This window comes from Melanaphis sacchari, unplaced genomic scaffold (genome assembly GCF_002803265.2).
Source record: "Melanaphis sacchari strain LSU unplaced genomic scaffold, SCAv2.0 Contig61_pilon_pilon, whole genome shotgun sequence".
NCBI lineage: Eukaryota > Metazoa > Arthropoda > Insecta > Hemiptera > Aphididae > Melanaphis > Melanaphis sacchari.
In genome coordinates, this window is record NW_020271437.1 from 604,517 (window position 1) to 631,755 (window position 27,239).

General features: G+C 25.3%; 1 long non-coding RNA gene across 1 annotated transcript; it reads right to left on the minus strand.

Moving 5' to 3' along the window:
- Positions 1 to 35: 35 nt before the first annotated feature.
- On the minus strand, positions 36 to 12,846 carry LOC112600203. The gene is made up of 5 exons (XR_003114989.1): positions 12,713 to 12,846; positions 11,628 to 11,772; positions 10,016 to 10,112; positions 9,302 to 9,471; positions 36 to 138 (listed from the first exon to the last, which is right to left on the minus strand). It is a non-coding gene; the product is annotated as an uncharacterized LOC112600203 (long non-coding RNA).
- Between the last annotated feature and the right edge of the window lie 14,393 nt (positions 12,847 to 27,239).

The following is a 27,239-nucleotide window of genomic DNA, read 5'->3' on the forward strand; positions in this document are numbered from 1 at the left end:
CCTATATCTATACCTAATTCATAACTGACCTTTACGGCGCACTTGACTTCTTTTTTGTCTAATCGCTCTGTCTGATTGCCTTGACTTGTGGAAATATACAGCATTGTCGTTTCCCGACCAAATTATTTCAATTATTAACTGTAAAACAACACAAAAAAAAATATTAATATTATTAACAGACAAATTGTATTAGGTATATAAATATATACATTTGTAAAAGGGTCATGCATTTAATTTTTGATTTTATAAACTATATTTTATTTAATGTCTTCATATTTGACATAGTACTTTTTTTATTGGATCAGAGCCGGTAAAATATTATAATATTTTATTATACATTTACATCATATTTAATTTTTAATATCAATTACCAATAAATTTCGGATTTTTTCACTTAAAATAGAAAATGTGTAAATACTTTATTAAATCTTGTTAGAAAAAATAAAATGTTTGGAAAAAAGACATTCATAATGATGTTTTATGAAATAAAGTATTATTTTACCATATCAGGTAACCCCCCCCAAGACGCCTAAAGCGCGAATGGTGTCGTGATTTGTTATATTAAAAAAAAAAAAAATTATTAAGTAAATAATTAATTACCATAAAAAATGTCATCAATGGGTGGCTCCTTTTATCAAACTATTTCATGTGAATGTACTTTTAGCATATATTTTTATTGAATTAATGATACAGATTGTAAAAATAAAAATAATAAAAAGTATTATTTTGTATGTTTAATATAAAATATATCTTAAGAACACTTATCAAAATAATAATATGGTTGTATGTAAATAAAAAAATGTAAGTTAGTAATTTTAAAGTTGTCCGAGCAGACGCTCTTTAAGTATAATAAATTGCTTAACAGAAAAAAATTTCACGCTTTATGAAGTAAATAAATAAAAAAATATTGTTATTTTTTTTTTTTAAGATGAATGCTTACATATGTAAGGTTGGGTTTTAATTTAAAAATTATAATCTCAGAAGTTATAATAAAAACCATATATTACATATTTTTGAAATTTTGAAGTTTATTTTTTGGCATTATTTAAAGTTAAGCAATTCAAAAGTTGAAATTCATCATAACCTGAATAAAGTTTTCATTTTTAAAATAAATAAAATGATAAAACCTTAACATTCTACTCGTACAAGACGTGATCATTTTTCTTGTCAAGTAATTTTTGATTGTTATAAATGTTATGATGGTTTGAATTTATACTTTCTTAAGAGTTCATTGTATGGCTGACACACCACGTAATAACTAAAGAGTGTCTACATTTTTACTTTTTAATAAAAAGCTTACTCTAACAGCTTATAATATTATATTTTAATGAGGAAGGGGTTTTAATATATTATTTTTTTCGATTTATTTGAAAAAAAAATTTAGTAACTATTAAAATGTATGTCTTACTGGTGTCTATGTAGGTCAAGTAAGGTTAGGTTAGGAGTTTGCACCCTTAAAAGTTGGGTCTAAGCATGTTTTTTATAATACTTGAAGAAATATAATCATTATTTTGTATCAAAAACCATGGTTATGTTAGTGTTAAAGAATGAAATGTTATATAGAGGCGAGAAGTTGCTGTAGATAGCGAAACAAATAGTAATTTGAAGTTTTTGTTATGTGAACCGAATTATGTACTTAGAATGCATTGTCCTAAAGCACCCAAAAAATAATACTCTTTACATTGAAATTCGGGACCAACTTATATGGTATCTTTATATTTTATAACACAGTTTGTTAATATAAATGGAAAGTAAATACAATTAAGTGATGTGTATGAACGTATATTGCGTATATGCACACACGACACACACACATACACATCCAGCAATCTCCAAGGCGTTCAGCAGTTAAATATCAGCTGCCCTGGGACTTTCTGATAGGAGTGTAAGAAGAATTCTGTTCAGAGATCTTCATATACATCCATACAAACTGATGATTACACAAGAACCAAGTGAGAGAGATTTTGAAACCCCTATCAGAAAGTTTCAGAGCAGCTGAATGCCTCGGAGATTGCTGGAAGGTCGGCCAGACGGTTTTTTCTTCAATGCAGAACCCGTTGCTTTAAAGTTAGATACCCAAACAAACATTGTTTTTCTATTTTGAACAAAATCATGTAGGTCATGTTAGAACTGGATGTGAAATACTCACTGAGTAAAAATCGTAGAACCATCATTACGAATATACTACTCTACGACAAATGCGCGATCTTCAATGATCCACACCATTACGCCTATTAAAAACGGCATGTTTACAGCTATCGATCGATACCCCCTCCATAGTTATACCACCACCACAACTCACACATCGCCATCTCTAAATACGGGGGATTTTTTGCCGGACCCTGTATAATATATTAATTAAATATTGTATCAATGTAGTTAAAATTAATTTATTTTATTTTATTTTCCTTTTTTTTTTTTTTTGGTGATAGGTTGATGAAAAGTAATTTGCAATATGTTTAAATCCTCGTTTTGCTCTCAGTTGGCATATTTGTTAACACGGCGTTGTAATATTAAGGCATAGAAACTAAATTTTATACATTTATCGATGAGCAACAACATATTTTAAATATGTTTGTTATGGAAGTATTATATTATTTTCAACTAGAATCAAAATATGCAGCTAAATAACTGACGAATATATTATTAGTCAGATGATGATGGTTTATATAAACAAGTGGCCATAAAATTATGAAGAAACCAATAACATTTTAATGTAGAGCGTTTTTGTTTATTAATCATTTCAATTAGTGCAGATTGAATACCTATTATTATTATCTGCAAAATCTACCACCTGCTACTCTATAGTAGGATTCTAACACGTTTCTTTAGAAATTGTAAAGTAGATTTTATCTTTACACGGATAATAACTTGTGTTTATTATTATTTCATGTTCACAGGTATGCTTTTTCATTTAAGCCTAATAATTGAGATACTTGAGATTAATTTCCTGACATTTTTTATTTTATTCTGCTAAAAAACATAAAAATTTATGTAAAGTAAGTAAAAATGAAAAAAATTGTCATGGTTCAATTTTCAAAAAAATTATAATGAAAATTCACTTCTTCCAATCTAATAATAACAGCAAGTTCAGTTTATTCTCTTCGGATTTATCTTAGTAATTTATGATCATAATACTATTAGTTATTACTATGGATTTATATAAACATTGGTACATAGAAAATAAAAATTTCCTATCTCAGAAAAATTCTAGGATACCTTGTAAGTAAAATAAAAATTCTTCTATAATTTAATGATAAGGTCCTAACACCTAAGCTTAAAAATTCCAAAAATCAGAATTTAAACAAATTCATTATTAAAGAAAAAAATTATACTTAGTGAATCGCTCTGATTAGTTTAATTTAACACAGTAAAAATGCGATTTCATTAAAGAATTTTTATAACATGTGGCACACAAGTCCTAAATAAATATCTACCTACTTTTATCTAATATCATAGCCATTTAATATCATAATTTATAATGGATTGTGTAATATGTATTTATATAATAAATTAATTTTTTAATAACACACGAAATAGTTCTTGTCGTTAATTTATTGTTTATAGAACTATACAAAATAATTTTGATTAAAATGTATACCTATAAATAATTACAGTAATTACGTAGTTCTATTGATAAACATTTTGTCATTGAAGTTTAATAAATAACAACAAATAATTGTTTTCATATACACACCTATTGGAATACGAATTTCAATACGATCAATAACCAATTATTTGAAGTAATTTTGATGAATTTGTAAGTAGGCCCTTGGAAAAGATCATCATATCAAGCTGTTGTCATTACCAGTGGGTGACTCGATAATATCTCAGTGTAGTATTTATTGGCCAACATCTGTCATGGTCGACTTGTTAACGAAATGTAGTTGTAGAAATACAATATTGCCGGTGAAACAATAGAAATTCTAGGTAAAATAATTTAACTTATAGGCAAAAATACAACTGGGCCATTTTTTTAAAAAAGAGTGTTCAAAATAAATGCACGATATATACATATAAATTCATATATAATTTAGAAAATGTTATGTGTAATTATAATATTAATAAATGATAAAATAATAAAAAAAAAATGTACTTTGTAGTAAAATAATATTTTATTTTAATGTAAAACAATTAGCATCGAACAAATACATATAATTTTATGTATTTATTTTCCAGTTTTTTATAATATACCGTGTACCAAATAAAAAAAAGTTTTTTGTCTAAATGTCTAATAATATTATTAAGTTTATATTTATTTTCGTAGTTCATTAAAACTTTTTATACAGTGGTTTCTTTAATGTTTTATTTAAGTAAGAATTTAAAAAAAAAAACTGTCCAGCAGGTCACTGTTTTGCTACAAAGTAGGTAGATATCAAGTGTATCTTGTCATTTATTAGACGTTGCAACGAACGAGTTATATTTTAAAAACGATTATAACTGATGATGATTTAACTTATTAATAACCAAGTCTCATTTTTTAGAAACTAAGATTGTCAAACAATTATTTTAATGGAAATACTAAAATGTTAACAAATTTTTGTACTTAGGACTTAGAGCGTAGAAATGAATGTATTGATTTTACTATAATATATGCTTTTTAATCTTAATTTTTTTCGTGTGCTTGTAAAAAACTTTTTTATAGTGGAAAAAATGCTCTAGTCATAAATTTAATTTTTATTTTAAGAGGTTTAAATGTTTAAAATATAATTTTGTTATTAAAATAATTTTTTGGTAACTTTGATTACTAAAAAGTTAGACCATCTCAGCTAAGAATTGTTTTTAATCGTTTAATTTATAATTGAATTAAAATTTAACACATCCATATCAATGCTTACTCAATGACAAAGTACAATTGACTTCTACTGTACAGCGAAGTGGTTATCTACTTTTCTCCTTTTCCTGATTATTTAAAAAAGAAGTTTCAACTATAGATATAATTATATAATATATGGACAATCACTTTCCTCAAAATTAATGGATCAAAGTATTTTTCTGCTAGAAAATATGTCTTCATGTACATAGAAAAAATATTTATGAAATAAAAACACGTTTTAACATAAAATTAATACATTATTTACTCCGTTCAGAATATTATACGATTTTATAAATATGAACTTGTCCCCTATTTTAGTAGTTAGCAGATATATACAACATATATGATTATAATATTATCCTGTGCAATTGAAAATGTTTAATATTACAATATATTATAACGGTCAGGGCCAGTACCAGCTAGGTTCTACGATGCCTAAAGCAAGTTATAATTCTATTACAGAGTCCTTATAAATTATAACTACGAGTTTAAATTATATTATTATTTTCATAATAATAGTAACTAATAGGTTATATAATGATTTGAACAGTTCATAAATTTTATTTGAGAGCTCAAAGAGCGGGGTTGAGCGAGATTGGTGTTTGCGTATAATTGAACTTGGGAGTGAGAGTAGAAATATTTAGAAACAATACACGTTTTGTAGTTTTTTTCTACATACTCACTAGCCATTACAGTTAACATATATTGAATAAAATTAATGAATTTTTTAAATAATTAAGTATAAAAATACAAAATAATAAAAGGAAGAATATCAAAATTCTTACATGATTTACATAAAAGAGTGTTAAAGCGTAACATATTAGACAGTGTATTGGTATATGATAAAATAATTACTCAGACTTACTACTGCAACACTGCAACTGTATTGATTCATGTGGTGTATTATTATATTAAATAGGGAGTATTATGGCATGTAAGTACCTACACAAATGCTTAATATAGATGCATACTACACACGCATTACTCGTGTAGCGTTTAATAAAAATTAAAAAATATGGTTAGGTTATTTTTTAAGTATGGTTTGAATACAAAATTAATAAATTAGATGTCGTGAAAAATTTAATTAGAACCAATTTGAACTGAAATATTTTATGGTTTGATTGAATAACATGGGTAATTTGACTGTAGTTGGTTTCAAGGCAAGTTTTCCAAAATAATATAGCACTAGCAATATAAAATTATTTACGAAGGTTATAGAAAAATAATAAGATAATAATTGAGTCATAATATTATAAGTTAATCATTCGAGAATATTGATTATATAAACATTAAAATGTCAATGAGTACTTTTATTAAAATTACTTTTATTTTATTTTTAAATCATAAAAGTTTTTTAGTTTGTAAATTATTATATAATCATTGAAACTCGTATAGCGAAAATATTTAATCAATCTTTAAAGAAATTACGAAGTATAAGTTAATAAACTATTATATACTAGATATTTTATTAATTTTAGTTACAATAGTCAACATTATGACTTAAATAACTAAAGATGGGTTATGAGTTATGACGAGCTTAAAAATGACAAATTTATGGGTAATTAATTATTAAAATATATTTTTGAACCGATATAAATAAATCATTATAGAATAATAAACCTAAATTTAGAATAACATATGATTTTTTTTAAAAATTTAGATCGCATTGGTATGATTTAAAATTATTGATTAGTCATCTTTGAGTATTAAGTATAAACAATAGCCAAAAGCTATATTTTTATTTTACGAACCACAAACAGTCAAACTCATTTACACCTAATTTCATTGTCAATGATTGACAATAATTATACATTGTTTTGGTTTGATTAATTGAGTGATTACAAAGTAGTATTTGTTAACTAATGTCTAATATTATAAATTATAACAAACAAACCATGTGTGTTTAACGTAAACTTCCTTGATATTCTTAAAAAATTACAATTTAGCTTTAAGGAAATTGGAAACTATGATTTTTTTTGTCTTTGTCTAATACACGTGAAACATAAAATTATAGACGTATTCTATTTCTAACGTATCCATTGATATAATGAAGTGATAAAAATTTTGAAAATAGATTTAAATTTATCGTTAAGTCTATTTGAGATCGAATATTCCACATTTTTGATTTTATGTCTCAAAATCTTAGAAATATTGTAACAAAAAAATTGACATATTTTAATTTTTGGAGAAGTTAAAATCAAAAAATTAAAAATGTGGGGAAATTGATCTCAAAAAGACTTGATGGTCAATTCAAATCTGTTTTCAAAATTCTTATCGTTTCATTATATTCAGCATTTAAACTAGTTAAACTTAATAAAATTGGACGGATATATGCATTTAGTGCATATGCTGAAATGCTGAATGATCTGAATGTTCTAAATAATATATACGAGAAAATAACAGTGTACCTACCTTTACCAATATATAGTCATTAAAGGGTGATTCCATTAAACGTAATCACCAACTTTTATCATTTGTATTCATTCAAATTCTGATTTACGAAATTTTAAAGAATACTCTTATTAAATTCATATTTTTAAATACATAGGTTAGTCAATTATTAAGAAATGATTTTGTATTAATACAAAATTAATTTTCAAGTAAAAAACTTCTTATTTTAATATGAATTGTAAGGCACATTTTTTTTTTTTAACGTCGATGAAGTGTCTAAGTTAAAATTTTAACAAGTATATTTCAGTATAGTACATAGTAAAAGGTATAAATAATTATCTTGAAAAATAATTTTACATAATTTATATTTGATAGAAATAATATAATATAATATACATAAGCATAAAATACTAATGTATTAACATAAATAATTATTAAAATTTTCAAATTATGAAATCTTTATACAAGTATCTTTAAATTTATTATTATGAACTATTATTCTACTTTTAATTGTATAGGTATAAAGTTTAATATTTAGGAACTAGTATAATTTGCTTAAAAGTTCTTAGTAATTAGCTTGATTTTCATTAAAAAACATAAGTTTGTTTAAGCTCGGGATAATTTTCATAAATTTCATGAGAAGTATAGGTATTTGAAAATATGACGTTTATGAAGTACTAAACCTACTTAAAAATTTAAATTTAAATAAATTTAATATTAAAAGAAAAAATAGATGTCAGCAAGTTTAATGGATCATTATTCATATTATATAAATATATTTGTAAATATTTATTGGTTGTCAGCTACTAATCACACCATCAAAGGAATAAATTTCATCCATGACGGGTTTATTGAAATAATTCAATTTTTTTACAGCACATTTACCATTAATTGTTTATTCTAATCGAGCGAGTTGTGGTCAATAATGACAGAGCTTTGGATACATCAGTTCAATTTACCGTGAAGATGTTTACATAATTAAAGTGAATTAGAAAAAGTAATTTGGATATTATATCAATCAATTAAATTTCCTATAATAATTTTCGATGTAGCCATGTTGGTTGTTTTTCAACGTTCAAAGTAGACTTAAACTCGCGTGCTATTATTAACAAACTGATGGTATATGAAAATTTTTCTATCACTCAAATTTAATAATTATTGAAAAGATTAGAAATATATATTTTAAAATTGTTTACTGTAGTTACATTTGACGTGTTAATATTACGTTTTATTTGTACGACTAGCAAGTTGTAATGTACATTAAAATTAAAGATTTATTTGTTGTAAAAATAAAAACTACTTGTACGAGTGATCTAAACATTAGAGCCTGTAATTAGTTTTCTATAGTAAATTAGTTGTCAAATCACGACGCTTTGTAATTATTTTTTAAATAATAAATCATTGAACGGTAGAGAAATAAAATTTCCTCTAGTCATTTTCTCACATTCGCGATATTCGCTAAGCAAAAATGTTTGTATTTGTATAAATTTATTAATTTTTAAATTATAATGAGTTTATTTACTTTTTAATAATGATTTATTATATTTTTAATTTCATAACCTTAAGATGAGCAGTTTTCTCAAAACATTGATGTATAGTATACAATAAATATCAAATATTGAACTAATAATTATTAATTTATATAAATGAGCATTTAAAATTTAGATAAATGGAGTTGTGAATTACAAGTAGGTATAGCGGTTACTTGGTTGATTAACCATTTATCATCTCGCATACATTATATCGCTGTGCTGTCTCGTTTTGAGTTGGACATAGAGATTTTTACCGTGTGACGTATACATGTAATTACTCGCAGTTGTTATTAAATCAAATATTCTAAATTAAAACTATACGTTTTGAGTCCGGTTTGTGGGTAAATGAGTGATGATATGAAAACATAGTAATATAATATTATATATTATTTCCTAATTATAATAATACATTTAAGAACTCATTAGCACATACACATATCACATAAAAATCATATTATTATAAGGTCCTTGTCAAATCATTGCTGGCCGATGCAGCCACACACGAACATATTATATTATACTCGTATTACTTTATTATCGCGGCGCAGCGCAATGTCCTTACTTGCTGTATTGTCTAATCATCACGTCTGTCACATTGCATAAATTCTAGCTAGGATGTTGTGCCAAGTGACTCTTGTTGTCTCCAAACGACAACAATATTCTTTGAATGGATTGTTCTACGGTTGCTTGTTACTGGTCGTCGATCAACAGGTGGTCTAATCTTCGGCGGCTCTATAAGAGGTAAACAACAATATTAATCACTGACATCGTATGCCAATTATTACAATCTCGCATTATTGTTATTTCAGGATGATATTAATAAATTATTCGAATAAAAAAAATAATTATTTAAAATTGTGACTATATTATGTGTATTTATAATAGCAGTTAATAACATTAACAATAAAATAATAATATAATTATCATGTCTAATTTGTTATTAAGCTATATAAATGTCATAGAATAAGTGATGAGATCAAGCCAGAGCTATTAACCTCACAGTCAAATATTTATTTTTTTTTATTTTGGTTTGTTTTAAAATCATAATCTTGAGCATACATTCAAATACACAGTTTAATACAATATAAGTACAACTTTTTAGTAGGTAATGAAATATAAATAATAAAAAAAATATAATAGTTTTACATTTTGTGCCATTAAGTTTATAATTTTTAGATATACTTCTAACAAATTTTGATTCGTTTTAGCGATGAGGATTTACTTTGTTGCTTTTAATGTTATTCTATATGATCAGCTTGTCTTAATATTTTCTTACATGTTAAGTACTCATAAAATATCATCTTAATTTCTCCTCGACTCTCAAATTGAGTGTTTTGATTAACTCATTTATTTGAAAAGAATTGCAACCATAGCTATAAAATACGAAATATTTAAATTAATATCTATAATATAATTTATACATTTATAAATAATATATAAGTATAAATTGTTGTATACGATTATATTTTTTATAGACTTAGAGAATGTTTATAGCTTCATTTTTAAACCCACATACTAGGTTGCTACAGAGTGACTCTCACAAGAATTTCGTTTTGACACTCACGTTTATACATAGAGTTATCATCGGTTAAAGAAATAAAAAAAGGCTTTTTTTAATCAATACATATGTATTTATATATGAATTAATGCATACTTGTAGCTTACATACTCAAAAACTATTCAGCTGATTTTAACGTATATTTTTGAGATAACAGAAAAATGAAGTCTAAAATACCGTGGCTAAATTGCCTATCTTGATCGAGTCAGTTCAAAAAATTGAAGTACATCAACGCCGATTTGTTTGTAAACTAAAGTACACTAATACTGAGTATACTTATATAGTATCGTATTCTATATTTTTTAATTTTTTTGATGGGTGGATCGGCTTATACAACTAGTTATTATATAATATTACAAGAATAATGTATATCATAAATAGCATTATATGAGAGTTACAAATTAAAAATACTTAGATATTAAATATCGGGTATGTGTATTGTTGGTTTATGTTGATTTAGTCATTGATTATCATTTTTTTTTTTTTTTTTTTTTTTTAATCACATTAAATCTCCTAAGAATGAGAGTTTCCTTAGTAACACCTAATAATAATTTAAAATTGTTAATAATTATAGAATATTTAGTTTAAGTTTTTCAAATTTCTCATAGGTACAGTATTATATGGATATTATACACATAAATTATTATAAATTTGGTAAGCATATTATACGCTAAAATAAAAACTTTGAAAATTTGGTAGGACTTTTTGCCATATTTCTAAAAATTTCAATTTTTTTTTTTCAATTTTTAATTTAAAACATTAATTAATTACATTCAAATGTAAATCAATTCAAATTTCATTCTAAAACTATGTGGTTACATATTAAAATGGTTACTACGAGTATACTCACAAAAAATGGAAATCATTCTGTTTAAAATTATACGCGCATAATACCTAGGATTAAATCATTTAAAATATCTTAGATATGTGTATTTCAGTACCTACTCACTTAGGTTATTCCTCCTAAAATTCTAATTTAATGCAAGGTTATGTAGCAAAAATATTTAAAAGTACTTTGGAGCGGAACACACGGTCAATTAATTCAATAATAAAACGTATTGTGTCCCATATAATTCATAATTGTTAGTATAATTTTATAGTCTTAGTAGAATGACATCGAAAATTATTAAAATAGGTACATATGTCATACGTAACTCTTTAATGACAACTTTAATTATAGAGTTATTTCAGTGGATTACATTTTAATTGTGTAGTTTAAAACATTGTATCAATAATATTTTTTGGTATATACGTATTTTATGACGATTCATATTCAATTATTACAACTCAAAAAATAGTTAACTTATTTTACAGTATTTGCTTTACTTACCAATATGTTTTAACGATACATTGTCTTTGTTTCATTTAAAGAATTCAGAAAAAATCAACCACTGAAATGTAACAATACTTTTGTGTATTTTGTTTATCATCATGTTAGTTCAAGTCTCGTGCACTTTGCGTTTTTAGTTTTTATGCTAGAAAAAGAAAAAAATTCTTACTAGTATTTTTGTAAGTCCAGAATTTATAAAATTGTTAAACTATGTTTAAAATATATTAATATTATACGAGCACATTTTACTGATTTAATAATTTTGAATAATTTACAGACAAATGGTCAATTAGTTGATAGTTATTTTAAATTTTTATTTATTTTAGCAACTAATATATTTTTTTATTTTTAAACAAAATTTGGTCTTTTATTTGGATGTTATTAATGTTAATGTAATATATTATACTTTATTTGTAACTTTTGTAAATTATAGATTTAAAACTCTTACTTAAATAAAAAAAAAAAAAAAAAAAAAAAAAAAAAAAACAAAACATGTAAATATATTACGTACTAAATTTCGGTTGAATATTGCTCAACAAAAAGTATATATTACATTGTAAAATGATCACAATTAATAATAATAACATTTATGATTTATCTATGCAGACGTGTGTTAAAGATGACAGATATTAGGTACCTACTATAAAGTATAGCATTATATTGTTATTGAAACTAGACAATTTTTCTATAATCGCAATTGAATACGACAAAATAACTGAAATTTCTTATCCAAAGAACTGTGTTCACATTATGAAAGATAAAATAAAAATAAAATGTTTCAAAACATGAAAAGAAAAATTAAATGTTATGGTACTAAAATATTAGATATAAATGCGTGGATCGTGATATTTAAAAATATGTTACTAGTCAGCTATTCTTTCAACTTTAATATCACTATAACCCATTGGTTATTCTGCAATTATAACTTGTAATAATAATATTGTATTATAAAGGTATAAAATAAAATATGTTGTGCGAAGAAAATGAATTTGTGCACATAGCACAATGGGCTTAGAAATAAAGTTTTATAATATATACTTACATCTGACAAGTACAAAATATTGTATATATGTTACCTAACTTACCTATGTACCTTGTACCTACACTGTCACATATCATACTGTAAATAATAAAGGTAAACAATTCAAAATTGTTATTATTTAAATTTAATAAATAAGAAATGGCAAGAAAAACATTCGTCTCTAAATGAATAATTATGTATAGTATACAATAATTTTATTAGTTTTTTTTTTTAATAGATTGAGAAATTTTTAACACGCACTGAAAAAATAATGAATTTTTTTAATATTCAGCCGCCAGATCTATGTATTTATAATCGATATACTGTTTACATTTCAGAGACATTAACATTCGATGACCTTTGATGTTTCTACGTTCGAAAATAAAAATAAACACGTGCAGTAAAACTGTTTGCTAGCAACGCCAACGTATAACAAAAGCGAGAGTGACGTGTGACCAATGAATGCGAACGACTACTGTACAACCTATACGTGTAATATTAAAAACTATACTACGTGCATAATTTGTATATTGTACATGTACGTCAAAACCGAATAAAATAATAATTATAATTCAATAGCAACTGTTGACCTATACACGCTAGAAGTTAGGTATACCAGGTATATAATGAAATTCACATTCGACATCTTTTCGACCGCTCACGTACGTCTATGTAGCATATATGTAGGTATGCACTATGCGCATACCATCCCATGCAAGGGTATGACGTATGGGTACGATTATATAAATAAGTATGTGAATACCTATCACAGAGTATACCAGTTTATTACTGATAACTCTACGTTCAGAAAACTGGGATAATAGTAATTATTATGTGACATCAATTTTACTATAAGTGTTTTAAAATTATATCGTGTATTATATTATAATTTTTAGTATAGACGTTACATCTGACCGAAATATAGACAGTTCAATGTACAATAATTATTTTTATGTGCGTAGAACTATTACCAAAGAATAATGTTTTATTAGCCAAATTATGGTTAGACGGTTTATTAGATATTTTATTAATTTATTATTGTATTACAAGACCACTTGTAAATAATAAAAGTTGAATTATTGATTTATTATCAGTTGCGTTAAAATAAATGTTGAAAAAAAAAGTTAACTACTAATATGGGACTTGCAGTAAGCAAGCGCTTGGCTTAGGTTAAATTATATTTTTATGTACTCAATGGATGAAAATCCTGTATTTCAATTCTATCTCATCTTATCTAAGAGTAATTCGTCTTCGGACCTCCGATTTTATTTGTTTTTTATACATCACGCTCATATATAATTATTTTAATAATATTTACGTCAGTGACAAAATGTTAGAGCAATTTTCGTTTCTCTCGCTAATTAAACATTTTTTAATAATACGTAATATTATATCCACATATCCACATGCGAACCATGGACCAACAAATCCGGAGCTACGGTCGTCTGCTGTCCAAATGTTGCTATACAACTACAATGGCGGCGACGCACATTACAAATAAACACACACACACACAAATACCAAGATTGTAAACGTTCTCGATGGGTTATATAAGTCCGACGCGTACTGTCGTCCGAAGTCGCCAGAGTTGCATCACGCTTGTACCTCACGCTCGCGCTAGGCAACAACCCAGTAGCACACTTAAAGCGGCGTGTGTTCTTCCTAGTTTTTGACCTCATTCCGCGCGTAGAATCACTTTTTTCACTTCTTCTCCCTTCCACGCCGACGTCTATGCTTTATTTTTGCGTATACAATATGCATATCATTATTATAATTATTACTATTGCTCATATTAGTAACGAGTAATAAATGCCACGCCTGGTATTGCGATCATAAGGTTATAAAATTAGGTATATTGTCGTTCACGTAGATATAGCCGCGAATATACAGAACGTGGTCAAGAGATGTGGTGTGATGATTGAACGGACGTGAGCGTGTATTATAATATGTGTACGAGAGAAGAGACCCTAAGGACAGCATTGAATATATTTTATAATATAATTCTAGAATTTTACAACTCTCGCGATAATATATGTATAAGTACTTATTATAGTTCTGTTACTGTTATTTATTTAAATATAAATTATATGTAAGCGAAAACTCTCGTTTTTGTTATGCATATTACATATTATAATATACTTATAATACGTAATACCCGAAATAATTTACGCGATATTATTAATGTTTATTAATGCTGTAATGACTTTGTTTGTATGTTTTAATTCTAGTAGATAGATGAGTCAAGTCTATACTTTTAAATTCTCTTTTGAAAAAAAAAAAAATCTATTTTTACCACTTATAATGCCAAACATTTTCCCCTAAAACGACTTTATTTTAAGATATAAAATTTAATTTAAAAATACTTCATGAGAAAATATTATTATTTAATATTGTATAAACAACACACGTTACAATTATTTACAAGTAACATATAATATATAATTGTACAATTATATACGCAGTATATTAATATTTAATAATCAATAGCATATACACATCAAACACAAAGATATTCAACATTATAAGTACCTACACATAATGCTTAATTTAAAAATAACTAAAATTGATTACAGCAATATGTTATAGTTACAGTTAGTAGTTTATATGCTAATTAGAGACTGGTGTACTTTATTTCGGGGTTTGCAAGGTAACTTCAGCACCTTTGAGTTGACAAAGTGAAAATCTTTTCATCGGAAAATCAATCGTGGAGTTGGTTGGGAATGATTTAAGAGTATCTAAAAATTGGTCACCTGCAAGTTAAAGTCTTTCGCAAAGTTCCCTTATCGAAATTTTTTCGTATATGGAACAATAGGATAACTCAATTGCTGTCTTTGAGCGTCTAGCAGTTAGTTATCACCTGGTTTAATACTTTGTTACGTCACTTACCCAGGGTCTTTTTGAAAGAAAGAAAAAAATAAATACCTACTGTAAATGAAAAATTGAATGTCTAGTTATCAGATTAAGCATGAGTCAAATTATGGGAACCTATATATTACTATTTGAGTTAAAAACTGATGCCGAATCTCGAGCATTTAAACCGTTTTACAGATGAAATGATTTCTGCATTAAACATTGTCTTATCTATGGAATTCTTGTAATTTATGGGTAATGAAACCTTAAATTGCATATATAATATTTTTATTTAGTATGTTTCTAATGTATTAGTTTATAATAACTGTTCATATTTTCATTAATAGGGTTCTGAATTTGAAATATTTCAAAATTCTTTTTCTTCTTTTAAACGTTTTCGGTTATAGATGATTAAAATAATATATTGATTATATACAAAAAAATATTGACAATGAATATTTTATATTTAGTCGGTTTCCGGTGTGTTAAAAAGTAGTGTTTAAATTTTTTATATCATAAATTTATAAAATATTTTCTTTGTTTCATACAATAAACCAACTTATGAAAATGTTCACTTGTAAGTTGATGAAACTATAAACTTTTAAATACAATTTATTTTAATTTTTTTTTTATCTTTCATTGAAATTAAATATTTCAAGAAAATAAATTTCATAAAATTTTAAATCCCTAGTCATAATATGTATTACATATACTAATGTGTATTACATACATGTTTATCATAATATTTACACACTATTTGAATGTACCAAATTATTTATGCAAAGAAATAAATATTAATGTTCTTTATACTTGATATTCTTTGTACTTGATCACTAAAATTTTATATTAGAAGCAAAATATGTACATTATAGTAACTTTGCTTAAAATACCATTCTATTCATACATATTTCAACTACAAAAACAATTATTATGTTTAATTATGAAGATATCAAAAAACTAAATAATAAATTTATATAACATTTTATAAAAAAGTTTATTTATATAAAAAACATCATGACAAAATCGATAATTAAATGTATATTTAAAATTTGCAATAATTGTGTGCTCGATTAAAAAAATTTACAGCCTAACAAACTATTTTGTAGTAAATAATTATACATTTATTATCGTTATTGATTAGGTAACTATTGAATAACAAAAGTTAATTAATTTATATAATATAAATTTTACCATAAAAAATATGTATCAGTTAAATAGCATACGTGTTATTATAATTAGTATGTTTTTAATGTTAATAATTGTGTTTAACTTACATTTATTAAAAAATTAAAAACATACACTATCTAAATTTATCAAATTTATTCATAAATTATTTGATTACAAAGATTAAATTTTGAGTACACACAAAAGACATTACATCAAAATTGTATGTAAAATTTTTGGCATGAAAAAACATATAATAATATAACCATACAATATAATATATACATATACATACATATTGTAGTAGTGCCACAATTTAAATGTATCATTTAATAATTAAAAGTATCTATGAAACAATCATTTGAGTATGATATATTTAAATGATAAAAATTCTTCTACCGAAACACATTATGTACGTTATACAAAGCAATGCAATGTTGGTATTAAATATTAAATGTTAATTGCTTATACATTATATAAGACATAGTGTACCTGTATAGCTATTCACTCTTAAATATATTATAATATACTCTCAAGTACATGAATATTATACTGTGCGATTCATACGTCTTCGAGAACATTTTTATGCTATTGAGCACAACCCGTGGTTGAAGATGGGTTTACAGGTTAAGCTACCGAAAATAAAACAGTTGTATACATGAATAAATAAATATTGAGAGTTGAAACAAAAGTCACTGCATTATGAAAACCTATACCTACAACACGTTCACAGTGCTAAATTAAAGTATAAGCAATTAAATAATGAAATACATAATATCATATTAGTCCAAAGAAGTTCAATTTCCTTCACTGACGTCAACGGTCTAGAACGATGTGATAGCATACATGACTTTTATTCAACACGAATAAGTCTACAACATGTAAATCGATTTAATATATTATGCATCAAATGCACAAGTTTAAGCAAATAGTATAGAATACATATCTCGTAGATAGGTTGGTGTCCGCGATTTGAATCGTTCTTTTTAATTACACCAACGGAATCGGCTTACAAATCTATACATGTTGGCTATTAAATGACACGCACTACACGAATACGGATAGAACGGATCTGCGAAAAAAAAAACTGGAGAAAAACGTCGGAAGAACTGTCGGTCGGCGGCCGTATTTGTTACTGCGATTGCGACCGCTATGAATGAAATACGAAAAAATGGGCCCACGTGCGGCTTTTAAACGATACACTCAATGCAAATACGAACATAACGGGGTCGAAAAAGGCCGGAAAACACTTAAAATCTAGTTAAAAATTGAAAGTTTTCGAATAATCACATCATCAAATATAGTATATACTTAATTAACTACAAACTTACAAATAAGGTCATTGCATAATTGTTTTCTAAATTTATCGGTATCTACTTCATAAAGGTATAGGTATAATTAACAGGTAATTTAGAATGATAATGAATTGTTTTTTAATTATTTATTATTTGACATCTCTACCTTTTAAATGTAATGTATTAAAATCACGTTTTAATGATAACTTTAGGAAATTGTGTCTGTATACATACATATAGGTTAGGTTAGGTACCTTAGTGTTCAAATAAATACTTATTCCACATAGGCTACATAATATTATAACAATATGTTTTGTAAGGTATATTAGGCAATACTAAATATTGAATATGGTGATCATTATGCCACCTTATTTAGGTGAAATGAAATAAACTGTATAAACTGTTTAATCATATTCGAAACGACACGCCCTTTAGATCTGAAAATAACAGATAATTAATTATTATAGTTTAAACTAGGGTTCAACGGTGTATTAGGTATTTATATACATATTATATTATATGTTTTATTAATAATTTTAAAATATAATTTTAATTTTTATGTTCTATTTTATATAATATAAAGACTAAGAAGAGTTTATGTGTAATCATAAACAATAATATGCCTCATTATACTGTCAAGTTTGGATTGTATAAAGTAAATAAAAATATTATATTATGAACTTATTTATTATTAATATACATTGTACGTATTATTAATATATGCGAGCTCAAGGAGATTATAACATCGCCTCAATTAATCATTAATTAAATTGAAACGACATTCTATATGGATCAAATCTGCCAACCGTAGGTATGCTCACCACGAAAAATATATCTAGACCGAAACAAGCGGGTCAGACTACGGAGGATATTGTGAAATAATTATTATATTATGTCTTCTAACGAAAGTGATTTGTAATTTGTCATTATGTTACTTACTTCGTATTTACTTATAGTATTTTAAACCTTGTGGAATATATTTATTTATTTTTTCACTTAAACTTTATTTCGTAATAAAATAATAAAAAAAAACATAATCATTATAGTTAAATAAAAAAATCCCGTTAAGGATACGGAGACTGTAGCTTAGTTTATTTTGACGCAAGATAGCATGTTGTATAGTCAAATAATTCAAAATAATGATAAATCATTCGTTTTAAAAATGATTCTTATAGATCCGTTATTGACTTATCTTTAAAGTCGATCAACATAAAGAATTTCATAAACAAATTATTTTAGAATAATATTTAATTTATTTAGAATTATAGGTACCTAGTTGCCGCATTACGAGAATTTGGAATTAATAAATTATTTAAAATTTAAAAAAATATGTTACAATTAATGTACCTATAAACAAAGTTTATATTTTACAAGAATACAGCGTATAAAATGTTAAAAATGCATGTAGGTATCTAACATTCATAAAATCAAATAATTTAGATGAAAGCTAGTTTTTTAAGTAATATGTTCACTATAAAACGAATTTATATATATTATAAACATATTTTTTTTTTTATTAAAAAGCCACTAGTATATATTTATGATATTTACCTCAACAATTACTAAAGTATTTATTATATGATAACTTTTTATCATGTACAATGTACCTATAATATTATTACTTGGCAGTGACACATTTCCCCGCACAGTAACTACGCCGATGTGTAAAACACCAAATTTTTTGATGTTTTAAAATAAGCCGTTACCTGTAAGCTTATGGAATTTATGCGACAGTGTATTAAATACCTTAAAAACATTAAAAAAATGCAACACTCGATTTTATGCTACTGGACTAAGATAACAAATAAATAGCTTTCAGACTATGTAGGTATATTTTGGAACCTAATTTTAGAATACATTAATTTAACAAGTAAAGTTTTTCAAAATATTAATGTTGATAAACAATAACAGTAATCAGTATATAAATTAATTCATTAAATTAATAATAAATGATAAAATGATTATAATATTGATTATAAATTTATAACTAATGCAAAAAGTATTTTGTAGCAATCAGATTTTTAAAATATAATAACGACAAAATATTAGAAGGGAACAATATTTATTTAAAATTAAAATATATTTGCGAGTTACGAAACACATCAAAAATGTATTTGAATTTGTAATATGTGGAGGTATAATGATTAACGCATTGATAGTGTTATTAATAGAAATGGGTGTTGTAAAAATTACAGATTTCTGTCATAATAAAAACATTTTTTCTACGGCAGTCTAGACATAAATCAATAAATCATTGATTTATTAAGTTAATATAGTTTCAATTTTTTTTTTTTTTTAACTGTAATACTATAGTTTTATTTTGATGTTCGACGCTAGGACCAATTATTTATGTTTATCAAGTTTAATATTTTAGTACGATTTATAATGTTTTTTTATTTGTAATAGACAATAGTACCATTTGAAACTCTGAAGAAAGAATTCTGTGCTTGGATCTATACTCATATTTTACGTGCAAATTTATCATTATTATTTTTTTAAACGTTTTAAATTTTAATATATTCTTTTATTCATCAACTATTCATAGAATTATAGGATTCGTCGAGCTGAGAAGTGTTTTTATGATGTATGATGATCGCATCTCTATATGTACATATCAATGTATCGAATTCGTAATACGTCTAGTAAGAAACGTTTGTATGTTTCGACTTCTTCATAATAATTTGTGGATACAGTCTATATGTATATAGCTTATAGAAGTGATAGGTATGGGTATCCATATACATTCCAACTATAAATATTACACGTGTTATGTATACTAGTATACTATTATCATATTATATACAAGTACTACCGAATGAAAGTTATATGATTATCGGTTTCTCATATGTAATATTTTAATACATAATTAAATATTGCAAATAGTCATACAAAATGAAATATATCTATATGTATTTATAATACATAACATTTCTAAAAAATAAATTAAAAATGCGAAAATATTTATAAGTTATTACCGTCGAAAAATAAAAAACTAGGGAAGTCACTTTGTTGTATTGTAGATGTCTAGTGTACTTCCTTGAGTAAATCACTAGATAGTGAAATGAATGTGATTAAAAAAAAAAATTTTAATTCAATGATAAAATCACTTTTAATGAAAATATTAATTTGACTGTCGTAAAAACTACAAATAATTGGTAAGTTTTTCAAATCCCCAAAAAATCTCTGGCCAAGAGTTATAATAAACAAGATTTTTATTTGTATAAAACAATGAATTTTTAGCTTGTTCAATTATAAATATAAAATATTATGTTTCCATTCGTCAATGTCTGTATATATATATGTATGTATATTATATATGATATATAATAAGTATCTAATGCGTTACCTTGGGTTTTTTGGGAGGGGGGATTTTATTGTATGATATGTAACGTGTATATTATAATGATTCGTTCACCCTCTACCTCAATAAAATAGTTTAAATGTGCTTTCTATAAGCGTTTAAGTCAAACATTTACCAAGTTGCTATAAATTCAAAGATAGAATATTTTTATGAGTTGATAATGTATTGAATGAGAATTAATCATCTCTTATCTAAGAAATTATTAACGATTAAACATTAAAAACTCGTTATAAAAAACGAAAAACCTTAGTATTTTGGGCATTTCTACATATCTAGTTGATAATATATTGTCTATTTATAATCTATATGTATAATTCCAATATACTACAAGTATACAATCAACCATGTAAAAACTAAAAATTATCAAAATACGAAGTGTTTTCGTAAAACTATAATAATTTTTGAACTTAAAAAATATGTTATGTTACATACATATTATGTTCTTTTTTATTAATTTACGCCAACTACCATATTAATACTGATAATGCTAACATAAACACCGTTACAAATAATAAATTATTATTACATCTATTATAATTTAAATGGTGAGTTTTTTGGAGATATTTTTCATTAAAATGTATAAGATGTGCATTAACAACTTACAATAAAACATAGAATAAAATAAAAATGAAATATATACTATCCAAAGCGTGGTCAAGGTAATAATAATGATGCATGGCCTAGATGAGAGTCGAACCTATTACATGCAACTACAACATCAGTGCGAGAGAGGAAAAAAAAAATTACGACAAATTATTGTTGCCGAATACTTTCAACTCGTTTGTATACGGAAATGTCTACAACCGTTAAAATAATTTAGCAATGTATTACCTATCATATTATTATACTGTTTGTGGGCAGTGCTCGAATTGGAAATTAAAAGAATGGGAACTCAAATAGAAATTAAAAAAACAGCATTCTCACTAAACATTTATTTAACACTAACTTGTGGAGGGCTTCACCTCCTCCCACCACACCCTTACTACCATCATATTTTAAATTAAATAAGTCCTGATATATGTATATTATTTTTGACTATAAGTATGAATATGTTTACACTTTTAATTTTTTTCCTAGTTGTATTAAATAGATAAAATCATAGGTAGGAAATTCAATTAAAAAACGTATAGGTATAATATACAAAAAAAATATTTCCTTGACATTATATTGCCCGATTGCGTGCCCGTGCGTTCTTTTAGGAAAATGTAGCATGGGAACGCTAATTAATATCAAAAGCACGTTTAGGAGCTGAGTTCCTATGCGTTCCCTCCCAATGCGTGCACTATTTGTGGGTAGAATAGTGACTAAGTATAATACATGCAGACGTGCAGTGCTTACTTTACGTCGCGGACGTCCAATCAAAACAAGTTTACACAAAACTTAAGAATTCGAACGCTTTGACTATCATACCTAGAAATAACTGAATACACAAACAAAACAAACATATTTTACAATATAATATGGGGAAAAGGAAGAGGTGGTTGATTTAGAAAAAAATCGTAAAAAGAACATTAGCGATTAATCACTCAATTTGCTATTATTCTAAATTAATTTACAATATTATCTGATGGTATTTAGAAGTCGATCAGACAATGTGAAGTGGAGCAATTTTTAAAAAATATATTAAAATAATTATAGCATTTTAATTACGTAAACTTATCGTGACTCCCATTTGATAAAAAGACGAAAAAAGAATGGTTTTTGTGATCAATCAGGTATTAGTCCATCAGTGATCCGACTTTTTTTTGGTATTAGTATAACGATTATAAACCAATATGATAAAATATTAAAATATAATCACAAAACTACGAAAAAAATCGGAAATAAGATAATATGAATACTTTATCAAATCTATGAACAATTAATAATATTGTTTTGTTTTATCTACGAAAATTTTATTATAACGTTATTTACCAACTCAGTCCAGTTATTTTGAGTTTTGAATAAGATTAATAATTTTAAAAATAGATTACCTAGGTAGATGGTACTCTTAGTAACATATAAAGAATAGTTATAAATTTATAATATTGTAATTGAAAAGGTTTTGATCGAAAGTTATGTTTTTCTAATTTAAGTTTTTAATATTATAACTAGGTAGTTATCATTACCAAGGTATTTCAATAAAATTTTTTATAGTATACAATAAATAAATTCATTACCATACAAATAAAATGAAATAGTTAAGATTTTGCGTTTGTATTACTATATTACCGATGTCATAATTATTACTTTGCTACGACTATGGTCTTGTATAAAAATAGCATTGCTATTTAAATAAAAAAAAATGTTTTTTAATAATATCCTGGGTTAACTTCATGCCTATATGTTGGGGTTTATTGCATTGTTTATATCAAACAGATAATCTGAAATTGTATAAACATAATATCTGTATGAGACTAAACAAATTTAACTATACAACATTTTAATAGCATTTATATAGAATAATTAAATTAATAATGATCCAAAATATACAATAATTACTTTTTTTATGATTTATAGAATAAATAATATTGTAATAATGAAAATGTTTTAATTTAAAAATTGAATTGTTGTTTTTTTTATACCTATCTACACTTAGATTAATAGAAAAAGTAAATTACTCGAGTTAATGGTTGAGTATATTATGCCTTATTTGTATTTATAAGACTACTTATACATATAATTATATTTTTTTTTGCAATGTTCTGCACGTATTATTTTTTTTATTCATAAATTTATTATTAATGAACTTATTTTGAAGTATTTATTAGTAATCATATTAAAAATGTAATTATTATAGAAGTAATCACAGTTTAAATACTCAATTTTTTAATTTTTTTTACGTTATCTATGGTTTTAAAATGAAATGCATACACATTGTTAAAAATAATCTAACATCTAATATTTTTTGTCTTGATGTTCATCACAATCAACAAATAGTAATGGTTATTAAATGCGTCCTAATAGCTTAGCTCTGTTTTTATATTAACAATAAAAAAAATCTTTTTTAATTGTAAGGTATATCTATATAATTACATCTTTATCGAGCTCAAAACTGCTATACACAAACAATCAAAGCGTTACCAATGGCAGTTTAAAGTGCGATTTCGTAGTCTTTATAATATTTACCACAATCATCTCCCCATTCGTTTTTACTCCTTGGAATATCATAATAACATTAATAACTAAACTTCAGTAAACTCTCTTATTAAGTCAAATTAGCCAATTACAAAATGCACTAAACTGTTTGTTTGTTTTTTTTTTAAATAAAACTATTGTGTGATTACCTGGTTAAATGATAAACTTACAATAAAATTGTAATAGTAATAATAATAGTATTCAACTCAAAATAAAATAAAAATAATATCACAATATCAGTAAACACATGGAAAAACAACTAGAGAAAAAATATGTACACCAAAACACGTTTACCTGACGTCAGATGAAGTTTGATAAAATTCGTAAACAGCTTATCGAGTTACATTATAGGGAAACGACGTTAACAGATAGTCACCGGTACCAGGATCGCAGCAGAAAACACGACGGTCACCGGGCCCGGCCGATCGTTGGACTCGTCGATGTGACGGCAGCTGTGGGTTAAGGATCCGACAAACGACAGTCGCATACACTCCTAGTCGGAATTTAGATCAGTTGTCGACGAAACTCGGTCCGTCAACAATTATTTTTATTTATTTTTTTTTCGTAGAAATCCACGCGAGTGGGTGAAGCACTATTAAAAAATCAACTAAAATGGAAATACATATTATTTTCATCATTATTTTTATTGCTTCATGATGAGTGGAATCTAAAAATTAAAAACAGTTTGCCTGGAACGCATTTTTGAGTAATATGTTATTGTTTGTATGTATTATAATTAGAGCACGGACTATAATGCCCTAAAAAAATACGATATGATGCCTTATATGTATTATAATTTATAACATTTAATGTTGTATAGCCAATATTATGTACTATGTATGTGTAATGTACAATCTGTATCTGTATAATATACGTATTATACAAAACAGTGAGTTGACTGACTGATCTATCAATGCACAGCTCAAACCATTAGACGGATCGGACTGAAATTTGGCGTACTGATTGCTTTTAAGACGTAAGCATCCACTAAAAAAGAATTTTTAAAAATTTAACCCCTAAGGGGGTTAAAAGGGTTGAAAAATGTAAAAACAGAAAAAACCATCTAGTCAAAAACGCTGAAGCTATAAGTATAAAATTCGATCAGTTGTTTTGATTTTTGTTTCATGACGTAGACATCTACTAAGAAAGGATGTTTAAAATAAATATTAATTAAGTAAATTTAGGATACTTCCTGAAGTCCGATTTTGATGTATATATATATATTCGTTGTTATATGGAGTGTGAACTGTGTTCGTTAGGAAACACTTTCAATAAACAATTTTTATTTGTCTACAATCAATTCTAAGATATAGAATTTAAATATCAAGGTCAGACTCTCAAAATTGCGGGATTAGACTTATAAAAAAACTGTTTTTCACATAGGCAGTTCTACGTAGTTTGTTCACATATAAGCTCATCCAGTAGCTAGGTTATTTTGGTATTCTACTAATAGATTAGCAAAGATATTGTCTACAAGGAAGTTTTGTAGATAATATTTTGAATAACTAGTAGTACTCGTAAAACATTTATTTTAAACTTTTACTGCTAAAACTTACCGCAAACGAAGCTGCGGCCAAAAGCTATAACTAATAGAATAGGTTATGATAATAATAAAGTTGTCTTAATAATTACTTAATACGTATAACATTTTATTTCAAAAATCTTAATCAAACTGTATTTAAATAGAATAAACATTATTTAATCCTGCCAGATTATATACATTTTTATACTTAAACCCGGTAACGACGGGCAATTCAGCTTGTATAGTATAATTAATCATAATTCATAACTAATTATATACTATTATGATTTATTAAATTTGAAAGCAGTCTTGTACTCCTGTCATCAGATCTAATTATCACGAAATATATGTTAATAACAAAATATGCACAAAGACCTATCGCGATTCTTGTCCGATTTTTGTCATATTAGTATTTATTATTATATTATCGAAGTTTGTGTTTACTCATACGAATCCAAGTGGTAATTATATAAGGAGGAGGAGTAAAATGCTATGCAATTATTAGTGCATTTATAATTAAGATAATTATAAACGTAAAATAATTCAAATATTATTTAACCTTTTTAATTATTCTTGTTTTTAGCTTCCTTGGTCGTTGTTATGATAATATGATCAGACGTAAAAATCTTTTCATAAAAACAAATTGTGAATAATATAGATACCATGATATTATAATATCACGAAAAATAATAACTATTATTAAAATAAATAATATTTTTAAGTGTAATTTTGTGCAGTCTATTGAAGTTCAAATTATTTTTAGGTATTATATACATTTTTAAGAAAATAATGTTACACATAATATACTGGTTTAATTGATTTTCCATGTGGTATTATTTTATTATTTTATTTTTTTATGTTAATTTTATTTGAACCGATATTTAGGTAATTATCTACATAGAAATTTATAATTATTTTAATAATAAATTCAATAATAATAATAACCCTTACACAATTTTCTATAATATACATTTTCTTTTTATTGTAAAACTAATTTGGTGTTGATAATAATATTTTATTGCAACGAACGCCAAGAAAGTTTGTATATATGTTGTGAAACTGTGAACTGTTAAGTTACTTAAATTCATATAGGAATTTAGAACAAGTGCATATAAATTAGTCAAGTACTTAATTACCTATATTTTATTATAGACACAACAATTTATGTTATTATTAGTATAATAGTCATAATAAAAAAAGTTTATGAATATACCAATGTTGACTTTTTACTGTAAGATGACAGTGAAATTTCGAATATTGAAATAAACATGACGTTATGTTA